General features: G+C 34.7%; 1 pseudogene; it reads right to left on the bottom strand.

Annotated features, from left to right (window-relative positions):
- Positions 1–3,051: 3,051 nt before the first annotated feature.
- Positions 3,052–14,433, bottom strand: part of LOC142343077 (retinol dehydrogenase 12-like) — a 30,755-nt pseudogene continuing 19,373 nt past the window's right edge.

Raw genomic sequence — 14,433 nt, forward strand, 5'->3', positions numbered from 1 at the left:
GCAATTTTTGCCAGCAGCAAAAACAATTTCATAGTAAAAAATGACAAGTAAAGGGGGTTTCAAAAGAAGGGATCTAGAAATCATCCTCTATTTTTTTCGAAAATAAATCGCAAGCAATAATGACTTCTAATTAACAATTTCATTACAAATCGTCCGTGGGCTCAATTTCAATTCGATCAGATTTTAAACCCTCAATCTAGAATTGTAAGTTTGCAGAGAAGTTTAAAAAAAACACAGCTGCAAAGACTTATATAAGTTATGGGATCGATGTTGTTTCGGCCCCCAGTACTTTTTATAACCCCCAGTTACAAAATTTATGTTGTTATATAGCACGTTACTATGTAAGAAAATAGCACGTGCGCCTGCGGGTCATAAAATATTTATGCTCACTAGCTGGGGGGGGGCAAAACAGAATAGATCCGAATTAAAAACCTTGTAAAATTTCTAAAAGCCCCCTTTTTTCGAAAAAAAAGGACAAGTAAACAGGACATAAAAGGACAATTTAAAAGGACAAGTAAAAAGGACAAAACATTTGAGCAAAACCAAAACTGTCTAGACTTGTGGCATCAAAATTGAAAAAAAAACAAAATTTATATGCTGATAATGTTCGCCAATTACAAACAACAATGTTAACTAAAAAAAATCAATACACATGTCCACTAAGCGAGTTATGAACAACACTAGCCCCACAAAAACAGCAAATTTAAGGTGTGCGTCAGGAAGGTAAAACCAACAATAAAAGTACAGGAAAATGAAAATCGCAATTTGAATAACACGTCGTCAGAAGGCTGATCAGTCTTGCCATTATTCGGACTAAAAGACAAGTCACCAAAACAACAATATTTAGCAAGTCAACAAAATTTCACCTTCAATTTAAACAGAAATCAAAGTAAGAAAAAAAACCTTATTATAAATATATGCATATGTATTACAGAAATATGCAGCTTGGACCTCTTGTTCATAAGTTTATATTAGAACTTAATAAAAAACAAAAACGAGAGACCAAAAATTTCCATAAATCTTTGTTCTTGTAACAAAAAATAAAACCCATTAGCTATTTGAATTTCAGAAACCATGCAAGCATTGAATGACAATCGGAGTAGTCACAAAATGGCTCATGTAAAAAGTAGTACAAAATCAAATAGTCGGAAATCAAAACAAGTCAAACATTTTGCGAAATCATTCAGCGTTAACGACATACCTACAACCAGCTATCAATTGAACTCAAGACGTCTAAAGGGCAAGACTCAAGGTTCATCATTTCATTGAAAACAGTTGGTTTCAGCGTCCTTAAATCCATTAGCAATGAACTCAAACAATTACCCTTATCATTAATGACACTATACGAACGAGTAATACTTTTTAATACTAACACTGAAAAACATATATAAAAAACTAACAATTACATTCAAAACCAAAAAAAACACAATTTTAACGAAAAACAAATAGTTTCAAATATTAAGTACCGTAAACTAACTGAATGCATTGTATCTATTCATTTAAATTTCGTTTTCAACTTCAATGGAACCATGTCCGTTTTGTAATTCAGTAAACGTAAACAGCTTTAATTGGAAGAATTGCTCTCAAAATAGTGGGATCTCGAATCTACTGCAGCCTGTTTCAGTCGGGGAGAACAAATTTCACTAATGCGCCTTCAATCGAGGTTGTTAGAGGGGAATATTTTCCGCTAGAAAAATTTGAAGTGACATATAACGAATTTTGCGCAGTTTTGATTTGACTTTGTAGAAAACGGGCGCCACTTGAGATCGATTGCTGACACTTGTGAACGAAAATCGTAACACTCGTAAACGTCAATCGTAAAAGACACTCGTAAATACAAAACAACCTAGCAGAAACTCATCAAAAATAAAGACCACAGCGTTTAAAATAATCGCTGCAAATTTCATTCGAGAGCAATTAACAAGACCAGGCTAAAAGTGGGTAAAAATCACATTTTCAATGAAAAGTCTCAACGAAATATACGATTAGTTGCCAAAAGACCAATTTAGACTACAATCTCTATGCACCATTAAAACACGTGTATCGCCCTCAGTATGATTTATCAGAAAGTTGGCCATAGGTGAAAAAAATTGCTCTACAAACCGAAAAATCTAAACAAATCCAAATCTCTAAAAAACAATAGGACCAATATTAGCCTGGCCATAATCTGATTCCACTATAATACGGAAAGTGAAATAAGTTACACAAAAAGCAAAAATTAAGAAAAATTGTCAACAATGTGAACATCTTTTGAAAAGTGAAGTTTCACAGAGATTTTAAACCTCGATGACTTTCGAAAGACATTTTTCAAAAAAAACTTTTTAATCCTATACCCTACGCAAGATCAAAAATTGCCTTAATAACGCGTCAGCACATACATACGCGTCAGAACATACATACTTCACTTTAACATTTTTCATTTCAAATAGAAATTTCCGTGCCCCGACCTTTAACTGCTGAATGCCAAACCGTTTTAACTTTCAATATCGTGTGGAGCTTCTTGTTGACCAGCAATAGAAGAGGACAATAAAGATATCTTCAGAATTCTTTTGACAGGTTCTTTTTTGTATCCGCAAATTAATTTCTGCATCCAGGCTACGAATTTATGTATGTATAAAGAAAGATATATAAAAAAATTCCCAAATTCAATTTCATTAACTGCTTAATTGTTCAAGTTTTATATGGAAACCAGATAGGTAGAAAATTCAGATAATGGAGTTTCAGAAACAATAACATAGTTAAGTAGTAATGAACAAATCTATTTCCTATTGTTCTATTTCCTATGATTTGTTTGTTTGTCATGTTGTTTTCAGGTTCAAACAGAAAATTAAATGTTTCTCTATTTCGGCAACATCAGAAGATGAAGTTATGGAGACTGACGTTTATTAATAAATTTTATAAGAACCGAAATTTGCGCATTAAGAATGATTTTGCAAAGAAAATTTTTTTCTCGCTGTTGAAATTTTCAAACATAAGGTAAGAGCGTTACTTCCCGCTTTCTGCATACCTATTCTTCTGACAGGCCTTGAAGAGCTGAATGATATAGTGAATACTATGGTTCTTGAAGCTGTGTACTTTTCAAAGAGCGCATTTCAAAACTTGACAAAATCGAAACTATCCTTGGAGTCTGCAGGTAACTTATAAGATTAACAATAGGGGGAAATCTAGCTTATATGACGAAAGAAAACTTTGACGAGAAAGTTGATTTACTTATTTGAAGAAGTAATTGATAACAGCGAATCTGTTATTTGTACAAAATGGAAAATCAAACAACTAATGATAGAGATGGAGGTGAATCAGGTATGTATTTGGAGCTGCAAAAGACCTGTGGAAAAATAGAGGATATGAGACTGATACAATTTAAGTATAAAAGATAAATTTGATTCAAAAAATAGTAGCACAGCGAGACGTTTCGATAAGATTCTTGCGAATTTAAATTCGCAAATAATAAGTTTAAAATTTGGCATTCGAAAGGTGTTGGAATAAAAACTTTCGAAATGAACCATTCCCGACGACATTGCATCCTTTGTGCATTTTAGCAAAAAAAAATTCATGTGTTAAAAAAATCCCTCCTCTGTAATTGGCACAGAGAACATTTTCAGTGACATTTGAGATCTCAAAACCTCAAAGCTATCAACTGCTTGATGTTTGAAATTTGTCTTTTTAGCTCCCGATTTCTTGAAAGACTTGTCCAGGATATTGTTAGGCATCTTATAAGCGTAATCTCGAGGCATCAACTTCGCATTGAATATCGAGGTAGTCACAGCTGGCTTTCCACAATCTTTCTGCCAATTGTGCATCCTTTGCAAGTTTACTTGGTTCTGCGACCTTCGAATCGGCGTAATACAGCCCAGTTTCCTCGCCTGCTTTGTAACTGACAGCGCAATAGATAGTCTCGATTTCTAGGCAAAATCGAAACTATCCTTGGAGTCTGCAGGTAACTTATAAGATTAACAATAGGGGGAAATCTAGCTTATATGACGAAAGAAAACTTTGACGAGAAAGTTGATTTACTTATTTGAAGAAGTAATTGATAACAGCGAATCTGTTATTTGTACAAAATGGAAAATCAAACAACTAATGATAGAGATGGAGGTGAATCAGGTATGTATTTGGAGCTGTAAAAGACCTGTGGAAAAATAGAGGATATGAGACTGATACAATTTAAGTATAAAAGATAAATTTGATTCAAAAAATAGTAGCACAGCGAGACGTTTCGATAAGATTCTTGCGAATTTAAATTCGCAAATAATAAGTTAAAATTTGGCATTCGAAAGGTGTTGGAATAAAAACTTTCGAAATGAACCATTCCCGACGACATTGCATCCTTTGTGCATTTTAGCAAAAAAAAATTCATGTGTTAAAAAAATCCCTCCTCTGTAATTGGCACAGAGAACATTTTCAGTGACATTTGAGATCTCAAAACCTCAAAGCTATCAACTGCTTGATGTTTGAAATTTGTCTTTTTAGCTCCCGATTTCTTGAAAGACTTGTCCAGGATATTGTTAGGCATCTTATAAGCGTAATCTCGAGGCATCAACTTCGCATTGAATATCGAGGTAGTCACAGCTGGCTTTCCACAATCTTTCTGCCAATTGTGCATCCTTTGCAAGTTTACTTGGTTCTGCGACCTTCGAATCGGCGTAATACAGCCCAGTTTCCTCGCCTGCTTTGTAACTGACAGCGCAATAGATAGTCGTGAGTGCACCTTGTCTTTCAGTCTTGAACATAAATCCCAGACAGCTTCCAACGAACCGGAAGAATTTGTTTTCACGTCCCAGCTCGGTCTTGACCGCTCCCGGATGTACGGAATAGACAGTGATTTTACCCTCATACATTTCAGCCGATCTTTTAGAAAACAGCACATTGAATAACTTTACCGCAATAAGCAATAAATCCTTCCTATTTGAAGGCCCTCTCACTCTGCAAGTCATCCATGAAATTTGCATCAGCCATAGTTTCCCAGATGACGATCAGTTTACAACTCTAGGTTTATTTGGCAATTTGAGTAGATTGTCAATTAGCAAGTACGTCAACAAGAAATGACCCAGATGGTTTGTTTGAAACATGGATTCAAAGCCATCCTTGGTAACTTGTCTGGGACCACCATATGTTCCAGCATTGTTGATTAGTATATCTGTGACAGGATATTCTCTCTTGACCTCTTCAGCAAACTTTTTCATACTTTCGATGTAACCCAAATCTAACTTCTTCACAACAAAACGCTCATCAGGAAGTTTGTCATGACCTTCTTGTTCACGCGGAGCTTCAACGACAGTTTTGCTCTTTTCGATTGCCCATGATGACTGTAGCTCCCCGAAGTGCAAGATCTCGAGCTGTTTCTTTTCCGCATCCAGCACTTGCTCCCATTATCACGACAACTCATACAATTAGATTATAAGTTTCTCCGTTTAGATATGCATTCTTGGCCTCTGCACTTGCCGTGCCTTTTGATTCAAAGCAAAAACAAACTATCTAAAACTGAGCACTACCCATCACAACACACTCAACTAGCGATACAATCCGCTACAACCTTTTCGTCATATATCTAACTAATAAAACATCGAAGCTTCAATTGGCATCGATCCTAGGATCTCAAACAAGGCTCCGTAAAACGCTCATAAGAACTTTGATGCAATAAAAAACTTTGACCGAATCAGACATAATAAGTTTAACAGTCAGACACTATTAAACAAACTGAAACAGCAAGGGGAAGATGAACATAATTTAAGATGTGAAAATGTAAATGTTATATAACCATTAAAAAATTCAGTTGAAAATATTGAAAGAATAAAACGAAAAGTTCGATTAATTTTACCCCAAAAATAGCAACAGGCATTGCCGCTATATTTTCCACAAAGGGTCAAGTTTTGAACGACAAGGTCAAAAACGAGCCGAGAAATTCTAACAAAATAAAGCTAACAAAATGCCAAACTGCTAACACAAGCTCATCTCAAACAGAAGTTTAGCTTTCCGATGTGTCTTCACATTTTACGGAAATTAAACAGTTAAATTACTGCCATCGGTCGGTTTTAGCGAACTGAACACATAAATTAGAAAACACACGCAATTATCTCACTTCAGATATCACTTCAAGTGAAAAAAAATTTAATTGTGTGCTGTTTGGCACCAATACTCGAATGTGCCATCTTTTAACTTATTGTTTTAAATTTTTTAATTGCAAATTATTGGTTCGACATAATTCCGCTTGCATTCCTAGCTCAATTGATTAAAATTTCCTGATATAATTCTTTACATAGGCTGTACGTAAAATTTTCCTTTGGGGAAATCTAATTTTTTGTAAGTAAAAAAATGATTTTTGATCATTATTCTTGTGTTGTTGCAGATACCTTATGAATATGAAAGTTCTATCTTCAAGCCCTACGAATGACTTTAAAGTTAGCGTTGATATCTGTTAATTAACAGGCCATATCTTTCCATTAAAAACCTGTAAACTCTTGATACTTTTATTAAATTTTAAATGGAATGAAATAGCCAGTTTTAATGGAATGACCACGCTTTCATGAAATTTTTGATTGAATGATTTTAAGCTTTTATGAAATTTTTAATGGAATGACCAGTTATTTAACAGGTATCAATTGCTAACTTTAAAGTCAGTCGCAGCGCTTGAAGGTAGAACTTGCATAAGGTATCTGCAGCAGCACAGGAAAAATCATCACAAATCAGTTTTGCAAAAAACTACACAACCCCAATAAAAAAGTTTATGTAAAGAATCATATCGCAATATTTTGAAATCAATCAATAGAGTTAGAAATGCAAGCGGAAATATGTCCAAATATTTTTACAGCTAAAAAATTAAAACAACAAGTAAAAAGTTGGCACATTCGAGTATTGGTATCAATCTCGAATGTTTATGGCTATTTTACTTCTGGCTCTTTACAAATTATCTTGAATTAGGAAGCAGTTTCGGTGGAAAAACCTTCAGTACGTTGTTATTTTGAGAACGGGAGAAGAATTCATTACGACTATCTCGGCATAATCAGTACGCCCACAGAGGAAAAAGCACGAATGACTAAATAAGAAAAAAATGAGAAGTACAAATCTGGCTATTACAACTAATACTGTAGCAACCACTGAGACTCAGAAAAGCATATGACCTTGTTTATATGACAAAAGACAACGGATCTGAAAATGGAAAAATGCCATTTTCTCCCGGGATTACTTATGTCAAAAACAATAAAGCATGACATGTCAAAAAGAGTTTTAACTACGAATGTTTTCACATTAGATGAAAACCAATGTGCCACGAAAAGGGAAATTGACAGGCGTGTTTTTGAAATCAGTATCTTGGATATAAACTTTAATAAAAATCACTGGCTCCATACGAAAAAACTCTTCTAAACATTTTTTTAAAAAAATGAGGACAAAGAAAACAGATGATGCCAAAAAGCAAAATTTAGTTCCCTATTTATGGACATTTGTTCCCTTAGTTTCACTTGTCTCCCAAACACGTCCGATGAAGTCTTACGTTTGCCAAGAACACGTTAACATCAAGCCTTGGAGAAAATTAGTCTACGATCGTTGAGTAGCATATAATTTCAGATAAAAATGACGTTGTACCAGTTTAAGGGAACCTGAACGAGCAAAAAAGCTCTAATGTGACTCAAAGCTGTTTGTGTCCAGATAACTCCAGGTTCCGTGTCCACAAAAAATAACCAGTCAAAAAAGAATTTCATGACGAGCGCATTTCTTAATCAGCCGGTTAGACCATAGAAACAGCTACTACAAACGAAATAAGGGCCCAGATTAGCATGGATCCGTACAACTGTAAAACACCCATTTGAGACCACCAATAGTAGCTCCATGCTAAATAATTTGATCGAGTCTAAACTTCACATTTGCTCTATATGACCGGTTTCTGTCGAACACAAAAGAGCTAAGAGATGCTGCTTTTTATGATTTCCTGTCCAGTACAAATCAGTGACTGATTCCACGTTTGAGAAGTGTAACCAAGTTTCCCCAACGAGTTTTCCCCAAAAACGAAAAAACACCAATTATCAATGCCTCTACCATTCAATATAAAAAAACTTAAGTGCAGGCACATCTCAAAAATTTTGCCGACAAAAGAATTCATTTTCCAGGCAGCAAATACATAATACGATGGTACTATAAAGTCTGCTTTTTGGTGAACAAAAACATGTACATGTAAATTAAATTACATTTGTATAGATTTAATCAATAGTGAAGAAAAATAACTGTTTTGTACAAATATCGTAAACTATATATACAGCTCTTAACGGTATTTAAGCATAGGAGTAGCAAAAAAAGACAATGCTTGAACAAATTTGAGAAAAAGCAGACGAAGTGAATGTGAGAAAAGCATTGAGCAAAAAGTGCTTTGCGAACTGATATGAATCCATCACAACCAAACAAGAGATCAGCGTAAGCTAGCATGCTTTGTGATTGCACTTTTTGACACGTTTCTGGCCACATTTCTGACGTTTAATTAACGTTGAGTATCGACACTTTTATATTAACACGTAATTAGTTTATTACGATAGTTCCAAGGTAAAAGGCCATTGAAAATACGCAGAAGTTAAAGTACTGAAAAAATTAACTGACTCGCTTTACAAAATGAAATTTGTCGACGAATTAAAAACGAGTGATCGGAAACAAACTTCTATTACCATAAATTGCAAGCGCATGATAGTCAAATTATTACCAAAAATTCACTTGTTTTTCCGGACATATCAATTTAACCTAAACCGAACAATTGGGTAAAACAAGACAGCAAAATTTTACTTATGGCTCTTTACGAATTATCTTTGAGAACGGGAGAAGAATTCATTACGACTATCTCCGTATAATCAGTACGCCCACAGAGGAAAAAGCACGAATGACTAAATAAGAAAAAAATGAAGTACAAATCTGGCTATTACAACTAATACTGGAGCAACCACTGAGACTCAGAAAAGCATATGACCTTGTTTATATGAAAAAAGACAACGAATCTGAAAATGGAAAAATGCCATTTTCTCCCGGGATTACTTATGTCAAAAACAATAAAGCATGACATGTCAAAAAGAGTTTTAACTACGAATGTTTTCACATTAGATAAAACTGTAAAACACCCAACTGTAAAACACCCATTTGAGACCACCAATAGTAGCTCCATGCTAAATAATTTGATCGAGTCTTAACTTCACATTTGCTCTATATGACCGGTTTCTGTTGAACACAAAAGAGCTAAGAGATGCTGCTTTATGATTTCCTGTCTAGTACAAATCAGTGACTGATTCCACGTTTGAGAAGTGTAACCAAGTTTCCCCAACGAGTTTTCCCCAAAAACGAAAAAACACCAATTATCAATGCCTCTACCATTCAATATAAAAAAACTTAAGTGCAGGCACATCTCAAAAATTTTGCCGACAAAAGAATTCATTTTCCAGGCAGCAAATACATAATACGATGGTACTATAAAGTCTGCTTTTTGGTGAACAAAAACATGTACATGTAAATTAAATTACATTTGTATAGATTTAATCAATAGTGAAGAAAAATAACTGTTTTGTACAAATATCGTAAACTATATATACAGCTCTTAACGGTATTTAAGCATAGGAGTAGCAAAAAAAGACAATGCTTGAACAAATTTGAGAAAAAGCAGACGAAGTGAATGTGAGAAAAGCATTGAGCAAAAAGTGCTTTGCGAACTGATATGAATCCATCACAACCAAACAAGAGATCAGCGTAAGCTAGCATGCTTTGTGATTGCACTTTTTGACACGTTTCTGGCCACATTTCTGACGTTTAATTAACGTTGAGTATCGACACTTTTATATTAACACGTAATTAGTTTATTACGATAGTTCCAAGGTAAAAGGCCATTGAAAATACGCAGAAGTTAAAGTACTGAAAAAATTAACTGACTCGCTTTACAAAATGAAATTTGTCGACGAATTAAAAACGAGTGATCGGAAACAAACTTCTATTACCATAAATTGCAAGCGCATGATAGTCAAATTATTACCAAAAATTCACTTGTTTTTCCGGACATATCAATTTAACCTAAACCGAAAAATTGGGTAAAACAAGACAGCAAAATTTTACTTATGGTTCTTTAAGAATTATCTTAAACTAGGAAGCAGTGTCGGTGGAAAAACCTTCAGTACGTTGTTATTTTGAGAACGGAAGAAAAATTCATTACGACTATCTCGGTATAATCAGTACGCCCACAACACAGAGGAAAAAGCACGAATGACTGAATAAACAAAAAATGAAATACAAATCTGGCTATTAAAACTAAAACTGGAGCAACTACTGAGACTCAGAAAAGCATGTGACCTTGTTTATATGAAAAAGACAACAAATCTGAAAATGGAAAAACTGCCATTTTCTCCCGGGATTACTTATGTCAAAAGCAATAAACCATGACATGTCAAGAGATTTTTTAACTACGAACGTTTTCACATTAGATGGAAACCAATGTGCCACGAAAAGGGAAATTGACAGGCGTGTTTTTGAAATCAATATATACGAAAGAACTCTTTTAAACATTTAAAAAAATGAGGACAAAGAAATGAGGACAAACACGTCCGATGAAGCCTTACGTTTGCCAAGAACACGTTAAAATCGAGCCTTGGAGAAAATTAGTCTACGACCGTTGAGTAGCATATAATTTCAGATAAAATTGACGTTGTACCAGTTTAAGGGAACCTGAACGAGCAAAAAAGCTCTAATGTGACTCAAAGATGTTTGTGTCCAGATAACTCCAGGTTCCGTACCCACAAAAAATAACCAGTCACAAAAGAATTTCATGACGAGCGCATTTCTTACTCAGCCGGAGAGCCCTACAACACAAGCGTGATTTCACAGATGTAACAAAAATCTTACTCTCTTAGGTAGAAAACAAAATAGGACAAGTTCAAGAAGGAAGCCAACACAAAGATGAAACAAAAATGGACCTGGCTATTGCAATTAATAATGGAGCAACCAGTCAGAATATCACTAAAGTAAACAATCCCTCATCTTCAAAAAATACGAAAATTTAATTAGGAAAACACTGTTTTGAAGAGTAAGTGATGTCAAAGCTAATTAAAATAAGACATTTCAAACAAGACTCAGTCGAAAACAGAAAGCACAGATGAAGTTCAACGGGGAAGCAATAAAAAGGACGACAGATGCAAAACTCGGCAGTCACGCTTTCGAAATCAAAATCTTTGATATGAAAATTACAATGGCTGCATAAAAAAGAATTCTTTTCAACCTTTTAAAAATCAAATGCAGTCAGAGACAAAAGTTGTTGCTAGAAAACAAAATTTAGTTCCCTAGTTATGAACAAAAACAATTTCCAAGGTGTAACAAAGATCTTAAACTCTTGCAGGTACAAAACAGAGCAGGAAAAATTCAAAACCACAAGTGATGGAATAAAAAAAACTTTGCTATTAAAACTAAAAATACAGCAGCCAGTGAGACTCAAAAAATGATCCCACATGTAATAAAATACCAGAAAAACAAAAATAGGAAATCAATTTTTTTTTGACGAATAAGTGATATCATAAAAAAACATAAACCGACTAATGTCAGCTCTCGAACGACAGGCGGGTAGAAAAAAAATTCACCCCGCTGGGATTCGAACCATTGACCTCCCGGTCCATAACTTGATTCACTGACCACTGGGCTATCAGGTCCTTACTATTGATATGCTAAAACAATTTTATATTAGCTCTTAGCTTTAATTCGGAGTGAGAGCAATAGAGATCACTCAAAAATGAAGAACGAAAGCGCGAAAAAATCACTTGAGAAGTCAAAGAATGTTCTAGAAGAAAAGCGCAAAATGGTCAAGCAAAAAATTTGCATAAAAAAGACCAACAGGTTTACAATAATTGCTGTTAACTTCGTTCAAGAGCAATTTAAAAACATGACATGTCAACAAGTGTCCGTAGAGAGCAAAAACAGATCAAAGTCTCAGGAAAGCAACAAAATGAGAAACTCAGAAGGCGTGTTTTTCATGATTTTTAAGAGAAAGTTAAATAAAATGGCTAAATATGAAACAATCATAGCAAACAATAATAATCTTCACAAATGTTAAAAAATTTTCAAAGCTAAATGATGCTAGGGTCCAAATGATGCTTGGTACTCATTGCAAGAGAAATGGTACTAAAAACCGAAAACCTGTTAGTTGCCCTTATAAGGGGCTGAAATATTTTGAAATACGTTTTACTTGTACAAGCCTACCATCTGTTGCCTTGCTAAAAATGAAGAGAGAGACAACTATAAACAGAATGAACGCACGTGAACAAGTTTATCGAGAAATTAATTATTAAAAAGCAGTCGGCAAGAAAATTATTCGTCAACCTGATCGCTTATTCTCCCCCATTAGTGAGAGCCGTTCACATAACGCGACAACCAAGAAATCAGCCGCGAAAAACTCGCTCGAGATGTAAAAAATCTAGAAAAACAAACAATTTTTTTAATAAAAATGACACACCTTTAGATAAATTGCTTCACATGTCGTTCGAAATCAATTTGCAATAGATGGTCCCAATTGAGATAGATATTTCATTTGATTTCTGATTTGTTTTCACTGAAACCAGTGTGTTCCGAAATTCAGCCATTTACCGGGGTCAACTCAGGCAAGCCAAAACTCTGGGCGAGTCAAAATCTGAGGTAAGTTGAAATCGGAAATGTTATAACCTTGGGTATTGTTAATAGCCTTACATGTTATATACGCACAAGGATTCGACACCAATAATGAAAAACCATCCAATTATTTTGTATTCAAATTTCAGAAATGAACCAGCAGCCGACAAATCAGCCTTTCCATTCGATATTTATATAGTCACAGCTTGCTTTCCACAATCTTTCGGTTAATTCCGCATCTTTTGAGAATTTACTTGGTTCTGTGACCTTCGAATCAGCGTAATACAGCCCAGTTTCCTCGCTAGCCTTAACTGACCGGGTAATAGATAGTCGTCAAGGCGCCCTCTGTCTTTCATTTTTGAACAGAAAACTAAGAAAAGTACGAAAATTGGAATAACTTGTCTTCACGTCCCAATTAAGTTTTTACAGCTCAAGGGTGAACTGTATAGGCATTGAGTTTACCCGCGTATATCTCAGCCAGCCTTTTAGCAAATAGTATGTTCATTAACTTGGTGTTGCAATATGGAATAACTCCACTTCATTTAAATTCTTTTCCACTCTGTAAATCATCCATGAAATTTTAATTTGCCCAAGCGTGGCCTGACGATGTTAAATTTGTAAACCCGGGCTCATTAGATTTAATCAATTTATCGATTAATAAGTACGTCGATAAGGAAGGACCCAGATGGTTAGTCATCCAACTCCAGAACACTGCAACAAATAGTGATATTTATGCAAAGTTTAACCCCTTGGCCTGTTTAAAACTTCTTCATCACTTTTCACGGGGATGCATTCAGCAACCAATTAAACATTGAGAAAACTAAAAAATTGATACCAATTCTGTTATCATCTGGTACTCTTAGAAGAAATATCTGACCATTTAAAAAATTAGCGCAAACTCTACTTTCATTGCAGCAACGAAACACTCTGAAAAAATTGTGCAGTAAAATTTTTTTATCTGTTACGGCTAAGTTTGTAAAAAATAAAGGTAAAGCGTAATCAATGTATGATCACTTAAGAGGAATTTACTAACTCATTTTCTATAAAAATTATTTTAGCTAATTGATATACAGATTTAAAATATTTACATTTTACAAAAACAAAAAATTAAACGACTATCAATGGATGAATTGCTCTCGAACGACAGATGAGGAGCATTTAATTTAGAGGGGAGGGGGCGTAGCTAAATGTTTTAAGTAAGCAAAAAATCACCTTCACAGGGGTTCGAGCCCCAAGTTCTCCAGGATAAGCAGAGTCTGACATCTTAACCACTCAGCTACAGAGACTTTGATTTCGTTTCACTTACATCCCTTTAACCAGCGAACTTTAATTCTGATCAAGAGCAACTTATATCACTCAAAAATTAAGAACTAAAGTGTAAAAAAATCAATCAAGAAGTCAAGGAATATTCTAGAAAAAAACGTCCACACACGTTTACAATAATTGCTTCAAACTTCGTTCGAGAGCAATTAAAAAGAACAAGAAATTGATCATTATTTCTATCGTAGCCTCATCAGCATCGGCAATGAGCTTGCACTCAATAATTTCCAACCCCCTCAAATTCTAACGCCCAGCTGCATGCAAAATTACATATTTACGTCAGCTCAGCATGAGCCGCGATTAGACAGAGAGGTGACCATCGATTCAGCTTTCCGAAAATGTTTCCATCATATCACTTATGTATCTCCCCCAAAAATATCGACCCGCCAAAAGCGACTTTACGAAAAAAAGCAAGGACCGCATAAAGTTCACATTCCCCTAATGAATTTTGTAGGGTTGGAAGAAAATGTAGACTCTGAGATAACTCATAGTTGACAATTGGAGAAATAC

The sequence above is a fragment of the Convolutriloba macropyga genome, chromosome 7 (genome assembly GCF_964194025.1).
Source record: "Convolutriloba macropyga chromosome 7, txConMacr16.3, whole genome shotgun sequence".
Lineage (NCBI taxonomy): Eukaryota > Metazoa > Xenacoelomorpha > Acoela > Convolutidae > Convolutriloba > Convolutriloba macropyga.